The sequence below is a fragment of the Heterodontus francisci genome, chromosome 27 (genome assembly GCF_036365525.1).
Source record: "Heterodontus francisci isolate sHetFra1 chromosome 27, sHetFra1.hap1, whole genome shotgun sequence".
In the NCBI taxonomy this organism is placed as follows: Eukaryota; Metazoa; Chordata; class Chondrichthyes; order Heterodontiformes; family Heterodontidae; genus Heterodontus; species Heterodontus francisci.
In genome coordinates this window covers 16,822,514-16,839,924 of record NC_090397.1, presented here as the reverse complement: position 1 = coordinate 16,839,924, position 17,411 = coordinate 16,822,514, and positions in this window count along the sequence as shown.

Genomic DNA, 17,411 nt, shown 5'->3' with positions numbered 1-17,411 from the left:
ATATATGTTGCTGCTTCTTTAAACAGTCCTTTCCTCATCCCATTACATTCCTGACCTTAAAACTTGGGAGATAATGTCTGCACTAATTTCAATATCATCACCAGAGTCTTTTATATGAAAATGAGGTTCTTGGCCATTTTCATAGCTTCTAGATATCCATTCCACTACAGGTTTACTAACCCTGAAGACCAGAAAATCAGCCCAATTAGCTTGACTGAAACTGTAATCTCCATTGGTGAATTTGAAAGAAAACGTGTTTTGTAAATTTCTTTCTCCATTAACCTTGATTTCTATTGCATGTGCAACGTTAGTCGATAGTCTTATAAAAAATTAAAATATAGGTTTCAACAGATTTTCATCTTTCACAGCTGAAATGATTGAATTGGGAGAATCAGCCCCATTGTTCTTTCTGGAATAATAGTACCCTTTTATTTCTTGAATTTTGAGGATCTGATACCACAATGATTGAAGGGCATACATGGTCATATTACTGTGGATTGAAATCCACATTTACCTTGGTATTCCATTTCCTTTCATCTTGAATGACTGACTATAAATTACAATGTTTGAAGTATTCTTTCATGAAGATTCCTAAACTGGACACAGCTTCAGTTTTTATTTTAAAATGAGACAATTCTGTAATCTCACCGAGCTGCACTATTGTCAGAACCTTTTCAGATGGGATTTGATTCATTGAGATGTTTTCCATTACGGTTGCTCTTTAACTCTTTGAGGACTGCACTGCAGCAATTCAGAGTAGCACTCTGGTAACTGCTTATTCAGATAAAATACTAGATTGATTCCTGGGAAGAGAAGACTGTCCTATGATGAGAGGTTGAGTAGATTGGGTGTACACTCTCTGGAGTTTAGAAGAATGAGAGGTGATCTCATTGCAACTTAGAAGATTCTCAGGGAGCTTGATAGGGTAGATTCTGAGAGGTAGTTTCCCCTGGTTGGAGACTTTAAAACTATGAGGAATGGTCTCAGGATAAGGTGTGATCATTTAAGACTGAGATGAGGAGAAATGTCTTCACTAAGTTATGAATCTCTGGAATTCTCTACCCCATAGGGCTGTGGATGCTCAGTTGTTGAGTATATTCAATGCTGAGACAGAAAGATTTTGGGCTCTAGGGAAATTAAGGGATACTGGGATTGGGCGGGAACATGTAATTAAGGTCAAAGATCAGCCATGATTTTCTGGAATGATGGTGCAGCCTCGAAGAGCCATAAGGCCTACTCCAGCTCCTATTTCTTATGCTCATGTGTTCTTATGGTGCTAAAACGTGTGGTGTTAGGTTAACCAATGTCACCAGGAACAGATTGCCTAGTCTTGTGTGCAAATTGGCTGCTGTGTTTGCTAGCACAATGACAGTAAACACACAGCAAAAATAATTAATTGATTGTGAAGCACTTTGGGTTTCCTGAAGATGTGAAAGTCATAAATTTTATGATTCCTGTTGAGACCACCAACAAAACAAAAAAAATTAATACAATCAATGACCCCAATTTGTTTTTGAGTATAGCTCACAACCAGGTCTGATTATCTATTGCATTTCCATGCAAGAGGGGCTTAATTGGTTTTCCGTCTTAATGGGCACGGATGTGGATTTGAATGCAAGAGATGCTGAGGGTCATGTGTCTTGTCCTCCATTTTGTTGACAGCACATATACCAATCTTTTTAAAAATGTTTCCAATTTTTATAACTCTTCTGTTTGGTTCTGTATTTCATTGCTGCACTTCTCGTGAGCATAACGAAAATGCAAGTTCTTCCTTGAAAGGAAAACTCTGTCTTAGGACTAGTCTGAAAACACATATAGGGAGGTGATGCCAATGACACATAGGCTTGAGAGCAGCAGTGTAAATGAAACCATATTTATTGAGCATGTTCATCTGTGTTATTCATCCAAGTAAGATCTATCAGGTTGATTATTAATCCCACACATGTTCTGGCTGGGACACAAGAGGCTTGTCCCAGAAGTGCTTGTTGGCCTGACTGATTAGATTAAGGCTAAAGAAGGATGGATCAGGTTGGCTGAGAACTGGTTTTAATGTATCCGTAGTTATATTTAATTTTAGAAGCATTCATTGCTCAGCATCAGAACTGCTGCTGTGAAATGAAAATAATCACAGAACTGAAAATATGTTAAATAAAAACAAATACCTTAGATCTAATTATAATAATAAATTCATAGGTTTTTAAAAATTTAGGTTTCAGTACACTGGGATACATTCATTTTGTCCAATAGTAAACCAGTCCCTATGGAACTAAACCCATAATAAATGACCTTTTGGCTTCAATCCTTTTAATCCTTTATCTTTAGGATAACAAAGGAGCTGCTACGACCCAGTGAGAAAGAGGTCTCGGGTTCCCTTTCAGCTTTCACCTGGTCTTACCGTAACAGGGTTTTATTTTAAATGCACCGTGTTTTTAGCTCCTCCTTGGTGAATCCTTGTTCACCGCTTTCCAATTATAAGGCAAAGAAACCAACATAAACAGGCTTTCTTAGGTTTAAAGAAGAAATGTTGAAATTTATTAGACTTAAACTTAAACTCTAATTCGGTTAATGCCTACCAATACATGTATGCCCCACATTAGCATGCATGCGCGATACACACTTGCAAATAGAGACAGAAAAGAGCAGAAGAAAAATAAAGTGGAAAGGTTTGAGGCAATATCTGAAGTGTTGTTGTTATGGTTCTTTGAGCTCACTGAAGAGTCCTTGATTGTAGGTAGATCTTGCTTTTCGTTGGGGCCCAGTATTCTTCTTAAACCTTGTTTGCTGTAGGAGACTTTTCTCTCTTGGGGCTCATGTGGCTTCAGAGGCTTGTGAGAAAGAGATGGAAGCAGACAGGAGAGTGATCTTTCTGCCCAAACTGTTTGTACAAATTCAAAAAACTCAGGTTGCCCAGCAAGTTAGTCATGTGACTAGCTGGTTTGACCAAGTCCGTTTGTGTATTTGGCCATCTTAGCAGTCAACCTGGAATGCGAGCTCCCCCACCTTCAACGTCTGGTGATCAAAAGTCCATTGTGGGCTGAATGTGTCAGGGAATGGCTGATTTGTCCATCCAAACACTGTCTGTTAATATGCACATTTATTTTCCAGCTATGGTTGATCTGTTTAACAAGACCTTTCTTAACTCCAGTAACATTTTAAAATCGATGTTCATGACAAAATTAATGTGCCTCATTCTTGGCTGGTGGGGGCCCAGCATGACAGAGCAAAAAGAGAAAATAATTCACACAGGAATTGCATTCCTTCAAGTGGCTATTGAGGTAGATACTATAACTTTAAAAGAGAACTGGAAAAGTATTTGACAGGAAGAATATAAAAGAATACCAGGAAAAGGATAGAGAAATTAAATGAAAGTAGATTACTCCAGTTGAACACCTAGGATCAGCACAGATATGATGGACTGAGTGGCCTCCTTCTGCACTGTAAACTGTACAATTCAAAGAGCATTCTAGATTTAAAAGCTTCATGCTCCTTAAACCTTATCCAAGAAAATGTGTTGACTATAAATAGAACTGGATTCACCCTGTTTTGGATATGTATGTATTTTGGGGACTATATATATTGTCATGCTTTTTTTTTGTACATCTACAACCACAATGTCTAATGTGTGTACTGTATAAACTCTCTTCAGATTGAAATCCATGGTGAAACCATCCTAAGGCTTGAGCTGAGATATCACTTCAAAAACTGGGCCACTCCCATTAGGTTTCACTTAACACGACTTACAGGCTTTAACAATCTCAGGGTGATGACTCACTTGACCTACCAAAGTAGTGTAAAAGGTCACTTGCAGCATATTAGCTGAAAGGATTCTAATATAATGGCAGCTATTTATGTCCACAATTTCAGGTAGCAGAATATTGCCACTTTTTTGTGTCATCAACTATAGTTATCCAGAAGAATTGCTAGCAATCATCATTATGCTACTGTGAAAGAGTACATTAGAGTTGTTGATTTCCTAAAAGAATCGTTAGAGAACAGTTGAATTTTTAAAATTGAGTATATATCCATACTACTCAGCTGTTTTCTCAGAACTTCTCTTTGCTGGTGGAGATAGCACCTTTAGCAACTTTTTTGCTAAAATTAATGAAAACTGGAATATCAGTCCCAGGGAGCAAGAAAGAGAATGGGATAGAGGAAGAGGCTGCTGCTGTCCTCATAAAACCAGGAATGTGGTTATACGCTGTCTGGAGCTAGATGAGACAGATAAATGAGGTAAGTAGATGATGTGTACATTTTAATTGGGAATTCCTTGCCTTACATGTTATGTGGCACCTAGAACAAAAACCGATGGTGCACCAGACAGATTGTCCCACCTCCAAGCCTCAGCCATAGATCAATCTCTCTATACCAACAATCAACTTCTTCAGTGCTTGACTACCATAGTCTAAAGAGAAAAATACCACAGGACACCTCTTACAGGAGGCTCCTTAAACCTCCTGAACTGACCGTAGATGGAAGTGAACACTTGCTTGACATAGGTAGGAATAGGAAAGAGGTTCTGCTGAGGGACTATGAGAAGCTCGGGGCTAAATTAAAAAGAACCACAAAGGTAATAATCTCCAGATTACTACCTGAGTCACGTGCAAATTGGCGCAGGGTAAATAAGATTAGAGAGGTAAATGTGTGGCTCAAAGATTGGTGTGGGAGAAATGGGTTCCAATTCATGGGACACCGGCACCAGTACTGGGGAAAGAGAGAACTGTTCCGTTGGGATGGGCTTCACTTGAACCATGCTGGGACCAGTGTCCTGGCGAATCGTATAACTGGGGTTGTAGATAAGATAAATAGTTGGGGTGGGGGGGGGGAGTGGGGAGGTTCAATTGAAGAGAATTTTTAAAAATCGAAAAGTAACAAGAAAGAGGTGCAGGGTAGTGAAGGGGCATACATTAATCAGAGTGTGACAGGAAGGGACAGAGAATACAAGCATAAGAGTACAGCACAAATTAGAACCAGAGTAGGTAAAAATGATAAAAAGTCAAAGCTTAAGGCTCTTTATCTGAATGCATGTAGCATTTGTAACAAGATAGATGAGCTGATGGCACAGATAGAAGTAAATGAATATGATTTGATAGCTATCACTGAGACGTGGTTGCAGGATGACCAGGACTGGAAACTCAATGTTCAAGGATATCCGATGTTCCGGAAGAATCGGCAGAAAGGAAAAGGAGGTGGGGTAGCTTTGTTATTAAAGGAAGGTATCAGTGTAGTTGTGAATAATGATATAGGTGTAAAAGATCGTGATGTAGAACAGTTCGGGTGGAAATAAGGAATAGCAAGGGAAAGAAATCACGGTGGGAGTGGTCCATAGGCTCCCGAGGAGTTGCCTCTCTGTACGACAAAGTATTAATCAGGAAATAATGGAGGTGTGTGAGAAGGGCACTGCAATTATCATGGGTGATTTTAACCTGCATATAGACTGGACAAATCAAATTGGCAAGGGTAGCATGGAAGACAAATTTGTAGAGTGCATCAGGGATTGTTTCTTAGAACAATACGTTGCAGAACCTACCTGGGAACAGGCTATTTTAGATTTGGTCATGTGTAATGAGGTAGGATTAATAAGCGATCTTGTAGTTAAGGAGCCTCTGGGGGAAGCGATCATAATATGGTAGAATTTCAAATTCGGTTTGAGGGTGAGCAACTTGGATCTCAAACCAGTGTCTTCAACTTCAAGGGCAATTACAGAGATATGAAGAAAGCGTTGTCTAAAGCGGGCTGGGAAAATAGACTAAAGGGAATGTCAGTAAATGAGCAGTGGCAGACCTTTAAGCAGATATTTCATAACACTCAGCAAACATTTATTCCAGTCAGAAGGAAGGATTTGATGAGAACGATGAACCACCCGTGGATAACAAAGGAGGTTAAGGAGAGTATCAAATCAAAAAATAAGGCGTATAAAGTGGTGAAAGCTAGTGGTAGCCCAGAGGATTAGGAATCTTTTAGAAACCAGCTGTGGTTGACTAAAAACCAAATAACGAGGGGGAAAATTGATTCTGAGAGTAAATTGGCAAAAAATATAAAAACAAACAGTAAGAGTTTCTATGGGTATATAAAAAGAGAGGAGCTAAAGTAAGTGTGGGACCCTTAGAGGATGAGACTGGGGAATTAATGACAGGGAACAGGGAAATGGCAGATAATTTTAATTAATATTTTGCATCGGGCTTCATGGTGTTTATAGGACACTCTAAACATCCCAACAATAATAGGTCAGCAAGGTGTAAATGGGAGGGAGGGACTTGTAACAATCTCTATCACAAGGGAAAAGGTGCTTGACAAACTGATGGGACTAAAGGCAGACAAGTCACCAGGACCTGATGGCCTGCATCCAAGGGTTTTAAAGGAAGTGGCTGCAGAGATAGTGGAGGCATTGGTCATAATATACCAAAACTCACTGGATTCCGGTAGGGTACAAGCAGATTGGAAAACTGCTAATGTGACGCCCCTATTCAAGAAAGGAGGGAGATAGAAAGCAGGAAACTCTAGACCAGTTAGCTTAACATCTGTCATTGGGAAAATACTAGAGTCCATTATTAAGGAAGAAATAGCAGGACATTTAGAAAAACATAATGCAATCAAACAGAGTCAACATGGTTTTATGAAAGAGAAATCATGTCTGACAAATTTTTTAGAGTTCTTTGAAGATATAACAAGCAGAGTGGATAAAGGGGAATCAGTAGATGTAGTGTATTTGGATTTTCAGAAGGCGTTCAATAAGGTGTCACATAAAAGGTTATTGCACAAAATAAGAGCTCAGGGTATTGGGGTAATGTGTTGGCATGGATTGAGGATTGGCTCACACATAGAAGGCAAAGAGTCAGGATTATTGGGTCTTTTTCAGGTTGGAAAGCTATAACTAGTGGGGTGCTACAAGAATCGGTCCTGGGGCCTAAACTATTTACTAGCCACATTAATGACTTGGAGGAAGGGACAAAGTGTAGGGCATCCAAATTTGCTGACAATACAAAAATAGGTGAGAAGTTATGTTGTGATGAGGACAAAAAGAATCTGCAAAGGGATATAGATAGGTTAACTGAGTGGGCAAAAACATGGCAGATGGTGTTCAATGTGGGAAAGTATGAAGTCATCCACTTTGGTAGGAAGAATAAAAAGGCAGATTATTATTTAGATGGAGAAAGACTACAAAATACTGCAGTACAGAGGGATCTGGGTGTTCTTGTACATGAAACACAAAGAGTTAGCATGCAGGTGCAGCAAGTAATTAGGAAGGCAAATGGAATTTTGGCCTTTATTGCTAGGGGGTTAGAGTTTAAAGATAGGGAAGTCTTGTTACAACTGTACAGGGTGTTGGTGAGGCCTCACCTGAGTACTGCGTACAGTCTTGGTCGCCGTATTTAAGGAAGGATATACTAGCATTGGAGGCTGTTCAGAAAAGGTTCACTAGGCTGATTCCTGGGAAGAAGGGGTTGTCTTATCAAGAAAGGCTAAACAGGTTAGGTCTTTATTCATTGGAGTTTAGAAGAATGAGAGGTGATCTTATAGAAACATATAAGATCCTAAGGGAGCTGGACAGGGTAGATATTGAGAATATGTTTTTACTGGTGGGGGACTCTCGAACTAGGGGACATAGTTACAGAATAAGGGGGCACACATTTAAAACTGAGATGTGAAGGAATTTCTTCTCTCAGAAGGTGGTGAATCTCTGGAATTCTCTGCCTCAGAGAGTTGTGAGGCTAGGTCACTAAATGCATTGAAGGAGGAGGTAGATAGATTTTTGAAATCTCGGGCAGTCGATGGTTATGTGGAGCAGGCCCGAAAGAGGAGTTGAGCACTGGGACAGATCAGCCATGATCTTATTGAATGGCGGGGCAGGCTTGAGGGGCTGAAGGGCCTACTCCTGTTCCTATTTCCTATGTTCTTATGTAGAAAAAACAATCCAGAGTCAATAGGACCAGCAAGGAGAATTAAGCAGCATCAGCAAAATAAATCACACCAGCAAGCTCCAGATGGGTAACTATTCTTCTCAGGCTTGCCATTGAAGTTCTCGAGGAACTTGCCAAAATTATCAATCAACAAATCTTAGCATTAATTATTGAATCTGCCCTCCCCATCAGCCTGCCATTAAAAGGTTGTTGATTGTAGACTTACAAGGCATGTTTTAGGGTATTGGTTTGAAATTATTCTGTGTGGGATTCCTGTGAATGTTGACACAATCTCGCAAACCCTTTTTCCCAATATGTATGAAAGATTCAATGCAATATAATTCGTGACCAATGATCAGACAATCCTTAGGAATTAGATTTTTATTTCTATAGTTATTTGGCTGCTGAAGTCTTAATGAGACTGCAGAAATGTTTTATACTGTTTGATCAATATTCATAAAATCAACACCTCCATTTAGCATTTCTGTGGCTTAGTATAAATTTAACAGATTATCCCATGATAATAAGGAAAGCAAGCGCAGCTTATATATTGCCAAATTAGCTGCTAATTGATGCCACATGGTTTTTGGGTCAATTAAAAAGAACAGGATTACACTCAATGAACAAGTTTGGTGCTTATGGCACCAAATGGGACCAAATTAATAATATAAATTATACTAGGAAACATAATCATTAAGTTATCGTTTCCTTTTGTATCATTGAACCGGGAGGGTTGCTGAAAATAACAAACCTTCATTGTCCGTACATTTGTATGTCTCCCTCGAGGAAAACTTGAAATCAAAGCGGTGAAAATGAAAGCAGTAAAATGTGGTTTCATAAAATAAATCAGCTGCAGACCAAATTGCACACTTGGCCCAACCTCAATAAGGTCACTGAGATGCTGCTGTCCATGATCACACCTACTCCAGATATAGAAAGAGTGACAAATCAGAGGCAATGAGTAGCAACAGGGAAATGTCAAGAGTTCCATCATGTAAATTTCACCCAAAGAACCAATTTAGACTTTGTGGAAAGGAGCAGCTAACATGAGGTGACGTGAGTATGTTCACATAATGATGTCGCCAAATAGATCTGCCATGCATGACGGTAAGTGTCAGTGTCACTGTACAATTGGAATACAAGATACAGTTTAAAAATTTGACAAATGAAGTGGAATTTGCCATAATAAATTAAATTATTTGCATTTAGAAAACATACACTATTCATTTCTAAATCCAGGGCAATTTTGTTGAATGTAAAAATTCTGTGGTTAAGAATTCTCTTTAAAGTTATCAACTCAAATTATTTTTTTGCATATTTTAATTGAATACAAAAACTCCAAATATTAAGCAGCGTTTTGAAAGCTTATCGAGCTTGCAAAGCTCTTAAAGAATCTTTGACATCTCATTGTAGGCGAAATAAATCAGAAGCACTGATATGTCCTAAAAATGTTGATGTCAAATACACTCAGTGCACAGAATGACCAATGTTTCTACCCTGTTGCATTTAAAATAGTGGCGGAAATGATACATTTTGTTAACATTCTAATTATTTGCTCATTCAGTTCTCCTTTAATCAAACTGTAACGGACATTGTTTTATAGATAATAACAAACACATCAAAGATAAAGAAAGGGTCAAAAGTGACGACGTCATTGTTGCATAATGAAAACAAAGTGTCTATAAGGGTATCATCATTTTTTAAAAAGCCAAACCCCACCCCTCTGACTCAGATAACAGTGGGCTGAATTTTTGTTACAGGGTCAAGAACCCGACGCCTAGAACATTTCCAGGTCCTGACCCCGTGCCACATCAGTGCTATTTTTAAATGTAGAGTTGTTAAGTGGTCTGGTTGCGAGTCCGGTGTGCAATTGGAGGTGCCGGAACAGGTCACTGAGGGCAATCTTAAAAGGCAAGCGGCTTGCCATTGCCTTCAGTGTTGCAGCACCAGGGAGATTGGAGGGCCTTTGTGGGCATTGGCATGCATCCCTGGGTGGCAGCCCATTTCTCTAATGCCTCCCTGGAGGCACTCACTGATGCAGTATCCCGGCCAAAGAAAGGAGATCGAGAGGGCTTGGATGGAGGTGGCCATGGAGGTCAGCATCCGGGGACCGATGAGAAGGACCTGGGTCCAGTGCAGGAAAAGGTTCAATGACCTCTTGCGGTCTGGTAGGGCCTGTGGCCTGCAGTACCCAGTTCATTGGGCACCAAGTCTCTAAGCACCAGAATGTGCGAGCTGACCACACATTGTCAGAGTAAGTCAACAGTCATTACACTGAGAAGCAGTGGGACGACATTCAGATGGGGACATCAGCCCACATGTATGTCATGCTGGAAGAGATGAGGGAGGGCAACCTACTCATGAATCATTCTCCTCTCATCCTGTAGGAGAAAAGAGACCATAATATGAGGGAGATAGCCAGAACGGGAGGTGGAGTAGCCCAGGTCCCCACACTGACAGCAGGGGACGAGGTGGCACTAGAGATCGCCAGGGCTCCATCAAGACTTTCAGTGGGGGATGGCAAAACGGAAGACCATGAGCAACAGAGTCATTGGATAGCTCTTTCTTGAGGTGAAGGGCATGGAGGAGACTCCTGCCCAATGCAAGCTATGGATCTTAGACTGCTGTCATCTGAAGGATTGGTTGTACTGGGGCTCTTGTTGAGTAGGACCAGTTCTCATCACCATTCTCTTGTGTCTCCCATAGGGCCAGTTGCAGAGTGGGACCAAAGTGGACCTGCTGAATTGTTCCTGACATCCTGTGGCGGTGGGAGGTGACGGGAGTGGGGGGGTGGGGGTGAATTCCATGGAACCTACGCCGTCAGGCCACAGATTGACATACAAAGGGAAGCACAGAGTGAACCTCGTAGCATGCTTGAGTAGGAGGAAGGTGAGCCAGATTCAGCTGTGGGCAGTCCCCCTAGGAGGACGGAGGACAGACACAGCGATACCTCTTTGGGTGAAGTTGCTGGGCCTCGGGCATCACAGACAAGGAGGGCCTTTCTGGAGAACCAGAGGCAGATAAGTTCCCATTTGTCACAGTTCCCTGAGGCCTTGAAGAGCCATGGCCAGGCAATGGAGGAGTCCATGTAGCACATGTGCTCTGTTATAACTCAGGGATTCCATAGCATAAGCTCCTCCATTGAAAGATTGGGAAATCTCTTGGAGAGCCAAATGCAGCACCACTGAGTGGGTGCAGGAGCAGCATGCTGATATGCACAGAAAGAGTAAGACTCTCTGTAACATACATGGCTCAGGAGCAAAGGTGCACTGAGCTGATGGTGATTGCGTCCCAGTCAGTGGCCACTACCAGCATCCATGGGTGCCAGGAAAGGGCTGAGACGGTACTAGAGGCTGACAGAGGTGCCACCCCTCAGAGGGCACCAGCAAAACCCTTCAGTCTTTAGCCCCCTCTGACTCAGGGACCATCTGTGTGCCAGGGCCCTATGACAGAGACAGCCCCTGCCATGACACAGGAACAGCAGTTGTGGAGGAACCCCCCCATGGGCACCTCCAAGGCGAGGAAGGAAGTTATGAGCATCTCACCTGGTGGCAGGGAGTAGAGAGCAGGCTGTCTCCACCTCATCCTCTGCCACAGGGGAGCACCCTATAGAAGCATTAGGGAGAGGAAGGCGCTACAAATGGGTCACCTGGGTGCTATTGTCTACATCTGTCTGTTATTTCTTTTGCTTCACAATATAACCTCTTTATTTCACCACACTGACAGGGGTGTTGTTGTTATCTCAAAAGGGAAATGTTGCAATGTGGGGTGGGTCGCAGGGACATGGGGCCCTGGGAATGTTATGTGCCTGTGCCTTGTGATGGTGGACAATGGCGGATGGAGGAGCCCTCCATCTGCATATTCATGGCTGCCAATGGGACCTCACAGTTAAGAGTCATAGCAGTGAAATATCTCTTTATGCTGGAAGGTGAGTTGTGGGGTCATCAGCCACAAGGGTTCGGGGGTGATCAGGTGAAGCGCTGCTGAATCAGAGTGGTCCTTGCTGCCATTCCATCCGCAGTTCACCCTGAGCTCTGGGACAGCATGTCGAGGCATCTTCCACTGCCTGGGTGCCGGCCACCTCTGGAGCTATCCCTTCCTCCTCCTCTTTCCCCTCTTCCTCCTCCTCCTAGGTAAAGTGGTATTCCAGCTCCTCCTCTTCATCTATCTCCAGGCCTTTTTCCAGTGTCATATTGTGTAGGGTGCAGCAGATGCAGTGGATGACCATGATACAAGACATTCTGTCTGGCTTGTACAGGAGGGCACCACCAGAACAGTCAAGGCAATGGAAGTGTAACTTCAAGAGGCCAATGGTCTGTTCAAGGGCGGCACAGTGGTGCAGTGGTTAGCACCGCAGCCTCACAGCTCCAGCGACCTGGGTTCAATTCTGGGTACTGCCTGTGTGGAGTTTGCAAGTTCTCCCTGTGTCTGCGTGGGTTTTCTCCGGGTGCTCCTGTTTCCTCCCATAAGCCAAAAGACTTGCAGGTTGGTAGGTAAATTGGCCATTATAAATTGCCCCTAGTATAGGTAGGTGGTAGGGAAATATAGGGACAGGTGGGGATGTGGTAGGAATATGGGATTAGTGTAGGATTAGTATAAATGGGTGGTTGATGGTCGGCGCAGACTCGGTGGGCCGAAGGGCCTGTTTCAGTGCTGTATCTCTAAACTAAAACTAAACAATGGTGGTCCATGTTAGGAGATGGCTCTGATTGTCGCGCCTCTCCCCATCTGTGTCTGGGTCTCGAATGGGCGTCAGGAGCCTTTACCTTAGGGGATAACCCTCATTCCGCAGCAGCCACCTAGGATTCTGGATGTGAGCCTGAAGAGGTGTGGCACCTGGGACTCTCGCAAGATGAGGGAGTCTTGACAGCTGTCCGGGTACTGGACACAGACCTGAAAGATTTGCTTCCTGTGGTCACAGGCCAGTTGGACATTCAATGAGCAGTAGCTCTTTCTGTTGAGGAATCTGACTGGCTGGTGTGTCGGTGCCTTGATTGCTACTTGGGTACAATTGATGACGCCCTAGACCTGAGGGAATCCATCGATGGCAGCAAAGCCCAAAGCCCTCTGTGCCTGCGCAGACTCATCTGTGTCAAAGTGGATGTATTCCCTGCCCTCCTGAATATGGTATCCGTGACCTGCCTGATGACGTGATGAGCTGCAGATTGCAAGATGCCACCTATGTCCAAAGCTGATCCCTAGAACAAACCAATTGCATAGAAATTCAGGACAGCGGTGACCTTGACAGCTACAGGTAAGGGTCTGCCATGGGGGCCACAGGGCCTCAGGCCATTGTAGGTCAAAGCACTCATGTCCAAGACCATCTGCCTGGATAGGCATGGCCTCCTAAGGCACTGGCGCTCTGTCATTTGCAGGTAGCTGACTCTTGGGCAGTGGACCCCATGTCTTCAGTAGTGCCTTCAACTCCTTGCAGCCCGGCTCCTCCAGTCTCCTGCAGTCCAGGAGGATGCAACTGCTGCAGCTCATCCTGGCTGCTCAGTCCAATGTCAGAATAACTTGTTCCCATCTGAAGTTCCTCAGCTGGGCTTTGTAGGTTCACCAGGCCTTCCCCTGTGATGCCAGTGGGCTCACACCCCTCTCTGGATTCCTACCACTCACCAATGAGAAAAGCAAGTCTTCCAGCTCCAGCAATGGCCACTATGTGGCACTTTTGGGGCTGCTAAGCTTTATTTTGTGCCTCTGCATTAGTTTAATCAACCCTTCCCATAGCCCTCATGCCCCCCAACCCCTGACAGTATTCCCGACTTATACACCCGGCCATGTTCCAGACATGGCACTCTCTCCTTCCCTTCAAAGTTGTGCACTGCTGCTGACAAGTCTGTTATTGCGCTCCTCAGTGAGCTCAACAGGCACTTAATTGGAGGCATGCAGGGTTATTGTTTGATCCTGCCTGGTGTCCCTTTAAAAATGGTGTCACGTTCCAGAGATGGCAGGACCCAGTGCCAACCTCCAAGAAAGCGATCTTTAAATCATGCATGTACCCGCTCCTGTCCCCAGCAGGCATCTGGCCCATATCATTCTGACTTCACTTTGCTATATGCAAATAAACCCACATTGTGTAGAAATACAGGGCTGGATTTAATGAGGCCTTTTGGTAATGGAGGTGTTGTAGGGGCCGGAGAATAGCGGCGGACGTGTCTATCCGGAAATCCAAAATTGCGACGTCAGTTCCAGATTTAGTCAGCAGCAGGAAAGCTCCAAGGCGGCACTGCTGCCCCGATGTGACTGGAGTGCAATTTAAATTGTTGAACAGAAAGTTATAATACATTTGCATGTGTTTGATAGCGATTCAGTGGGGATTTTGCAATTAAGTGGATGACAGATGGCCCACATGTGCCTTTGGATCCTCCACCATTGAAAAGTGGTGGCACTGAGGTGAGGCCTTAGTGCCACGTCGGGAAGGCAGCCATGATGGGCACTGGGTAGGGGAAGAGGGGAGAGCAGAGGCCATTGTCGGCCTGCAGTGCTGTGAACTCTGCATGGGTGGGCATCGTCTCGGGTGCCAGTACTGGTTGGGCTTGGTGCCGGGTGTTCTGCACAAGAGGCCATACTATCAGGTGAGAGGGTCGGGTGGCCATACTATCAGTTGACAGGGTTGGCGCTCAGTAACAGTGGGCACTGAGGACCATTAGTGCATAAGCTGAGAGGAGTAGCAAAAACAAAGATGCCAAGTCAACTTCGTCTCCGCAAGGACAGTGCTCGGGAGGCCTACTGATCGCCTGGCATGGATCTCATACAGCCTGTCTTTGTGAACCACCATGGAGTGATGCAGCACTCCAATGGATGGAAGGTAAGAATGCACCTGCGCCTGCCCGTAAAGCTTTACAACAAGAGCAACAGCAGTCAGTCATGCCAAGAAGGGCCCACCTGTGTGGGGCCTCCCAGGCTGCAGCCCACCGAATCATCAAGATGGTGACCAAAGCCCTGTTCAAGAGGGCCGGCGAGTATGTTCACTACTGGAGCAACCCTGATGTTCAGGCAGAGAGGGCTATCAGACTCAGGGCCATCGCTGGATTCCCCGAGGTGCAAGGTGTGATAGATTGTACACATGTGGCAATCAAGACTCCCACGGACCAGCCAGCTGCATTTATCAAAAGGAATAGCTTTCATTCCATCAATATTCAACTGATCTGCGACCACCAAAAGCGTTTCCTGCAGGTGTGTGCTTACTTCCCAGGAAGCAGCTACGATGCCGACATACTTCAACAATCCCAGGTGCTGCAGCTTTTCAGGCGCCCCGCTCACCTTCAGGGATGGATTCTCAGGGATAAGGGCTTGAAGACCCCTTGAAGACATGGCTATTGAAGCTTGTGAAGAACCCTCGCACTGCAGCAGAGGAGAGGTACAACACTTGCCACGGCTCTAGCCGAACAACCATCAGGCAGGCCATTAGGCTGCTAAAGATCAGATTCCACTGCCTCGATCGATCCAGTGGAGCCCTGCAGTATGTCCCAGTGAGGGTCTTGCGTAACGTGGTGTTCTGCTGTGCTCTGCACAATCTAGCACTGCAGAGGGTGGAGGGCTTGCATGAGAGGACATGATTGATTGCCTGTCCTCAACCAACGAGGAGGACATGGAGGAGGCTAATGAGCAGTCAGCACTGGGTCTTTGAATCTTTTGCACCAGAGGCCAGACACATTGAACAAAGGCAAGAGACAGTCTCATGTTTACCTGCTTGCAGCCACCCTGATAGCCTCTCAGAGTGAACTCAATGAAGACTCACCTCAATGCATACAGTCTGTCGCCTCCTTTCTATTTAGCACCCAGCTTAACCACGTGCTCTGGCACATCTGAGACCCTTACTAAATGAGGGCTCTGCCTACACTGACAGCCCACTAAGGGGGAAGGGAGCATCTCACAATTAAGGCATGAAAGAATAAGCATTTTCCACAATGAATGTGAACTGCAATAATGATAGAACTTTATAAACAAATGGCAAATGTCAAACAACTGTGAAACCCTGTGTGGCTAGGTGGTTTACTTTATATGTTTATGAGTGCTTATACAAGGTGTGACCCCTGCACCAGCAGCTGGGCTGGAGGCAGGTTGCTGATAGGGTTGCCCCTTGGCCTGGTATGACTTCGACAGGCATCCTCTGGCTGCCTGAGGCCTGGAGTGCCCCGGCTGCCAGATGGTTTCTTGCACAGGTGCAGGCTTTTCTTCAGGCATCGTGGCTACTGGGAGAGATACAGAGGAGCCAGTGTCTACACTCTGAGAAGCCTGAGTGAAGCCTCCAGCTGTGGAGGCCAGCCTCTCCTCCTCCCTTTCAAGGCTCACTTGAACCTCCCTGCTGACTAGAAAAGGACGAGAACCTGGAGAAGACTCCTGACGCCTTATCCTTCTCTCATCTTGCCACTGCTGCCTTGAGCTCATGGCCAAGGCGATGGTGTGCAGGCCTGTGCGCATTTGTGGGATCTGGCTCTCCATGAGGGTCACCAACCTGTCAATGGAGGAAGCCAATACGCTCACACACCTGAGACATGGCAGCACTCATGGCATGGACGGACTCCTGTATCACACGCTCATGGCCGCACATTGCCTCTGGCAGCTCCACCAAATGTTGTCTTACCTCGCTCTGCAACTGCAGCATGCCCTATACTGTCGACACCAAAGGCTCATCATCAGCCTGGGGCTTAGCATGGGCTTGGCCACCCACAGACCTCCAACTGTCAGAGACCTGGACTGTTACAGCCTCAGCCAGCTGCTTGTGACCGTGTGTGGTGCTTTCACCAGCTTGTGACCCTGATTCTAATACCAAACGCATACCCACCGAGGTGAACATATCTTTGCTGGCGCATGGTGCAGGAGAATCATGTGACAGTGCATCCTCTGACTGCTCCTCCTCAGAGATTGCTGGTTGCCTCCCTTCAGTTGGAGCCTTCTGCAGACTCTGACCTGTATGAGAGAACACAGACATGTGTAGGTTAGACATTGCAGCTCTTGTGATGCCAGCCATGTATGGTGTGGACCTCCAGAAGTACAAAATTTTGAGGGGCCTGGATAGAGTGGTGAAGGGTCTATTCACCTTCACAGAAAGGTCAGTGCTGAGGGGCATAGATTTAAAGTGATTGGTAGAAAAATTAGAGGGGAGATGAGGAAAAGCTTTTGCATCCAGAGGGTGGTGGGGGTCTGGAACTCACTGCCTGAAAGGGTGGTTAAGGCAGAATTCCTCAACTCATTCAAAAAGGGTCTGGATATGCACCTCAAGTGCCATAATCTGCAGGGCTACGGACCAAATGCTAGGATAGGTGGATCGTTTCTCGGCCGGCACAGACACAATGGGCCAAGTGGCCTCTTTCTGTGCCTTAAACTTTCTATAATTTCTATGATTTCTAAGTATGTTGGATGTCTATTGAAGACAATCCTCACTCTCTTGTGCGGAGACTCCAGTCTCACCATCCTTTATTGAGCAGCTGCCCTGGGTCCCTGCTAACTTCAGTACCTCCTCCTCAGCCATTGAGAGAGGTCATATATCTGGAATTCCTCCACCAG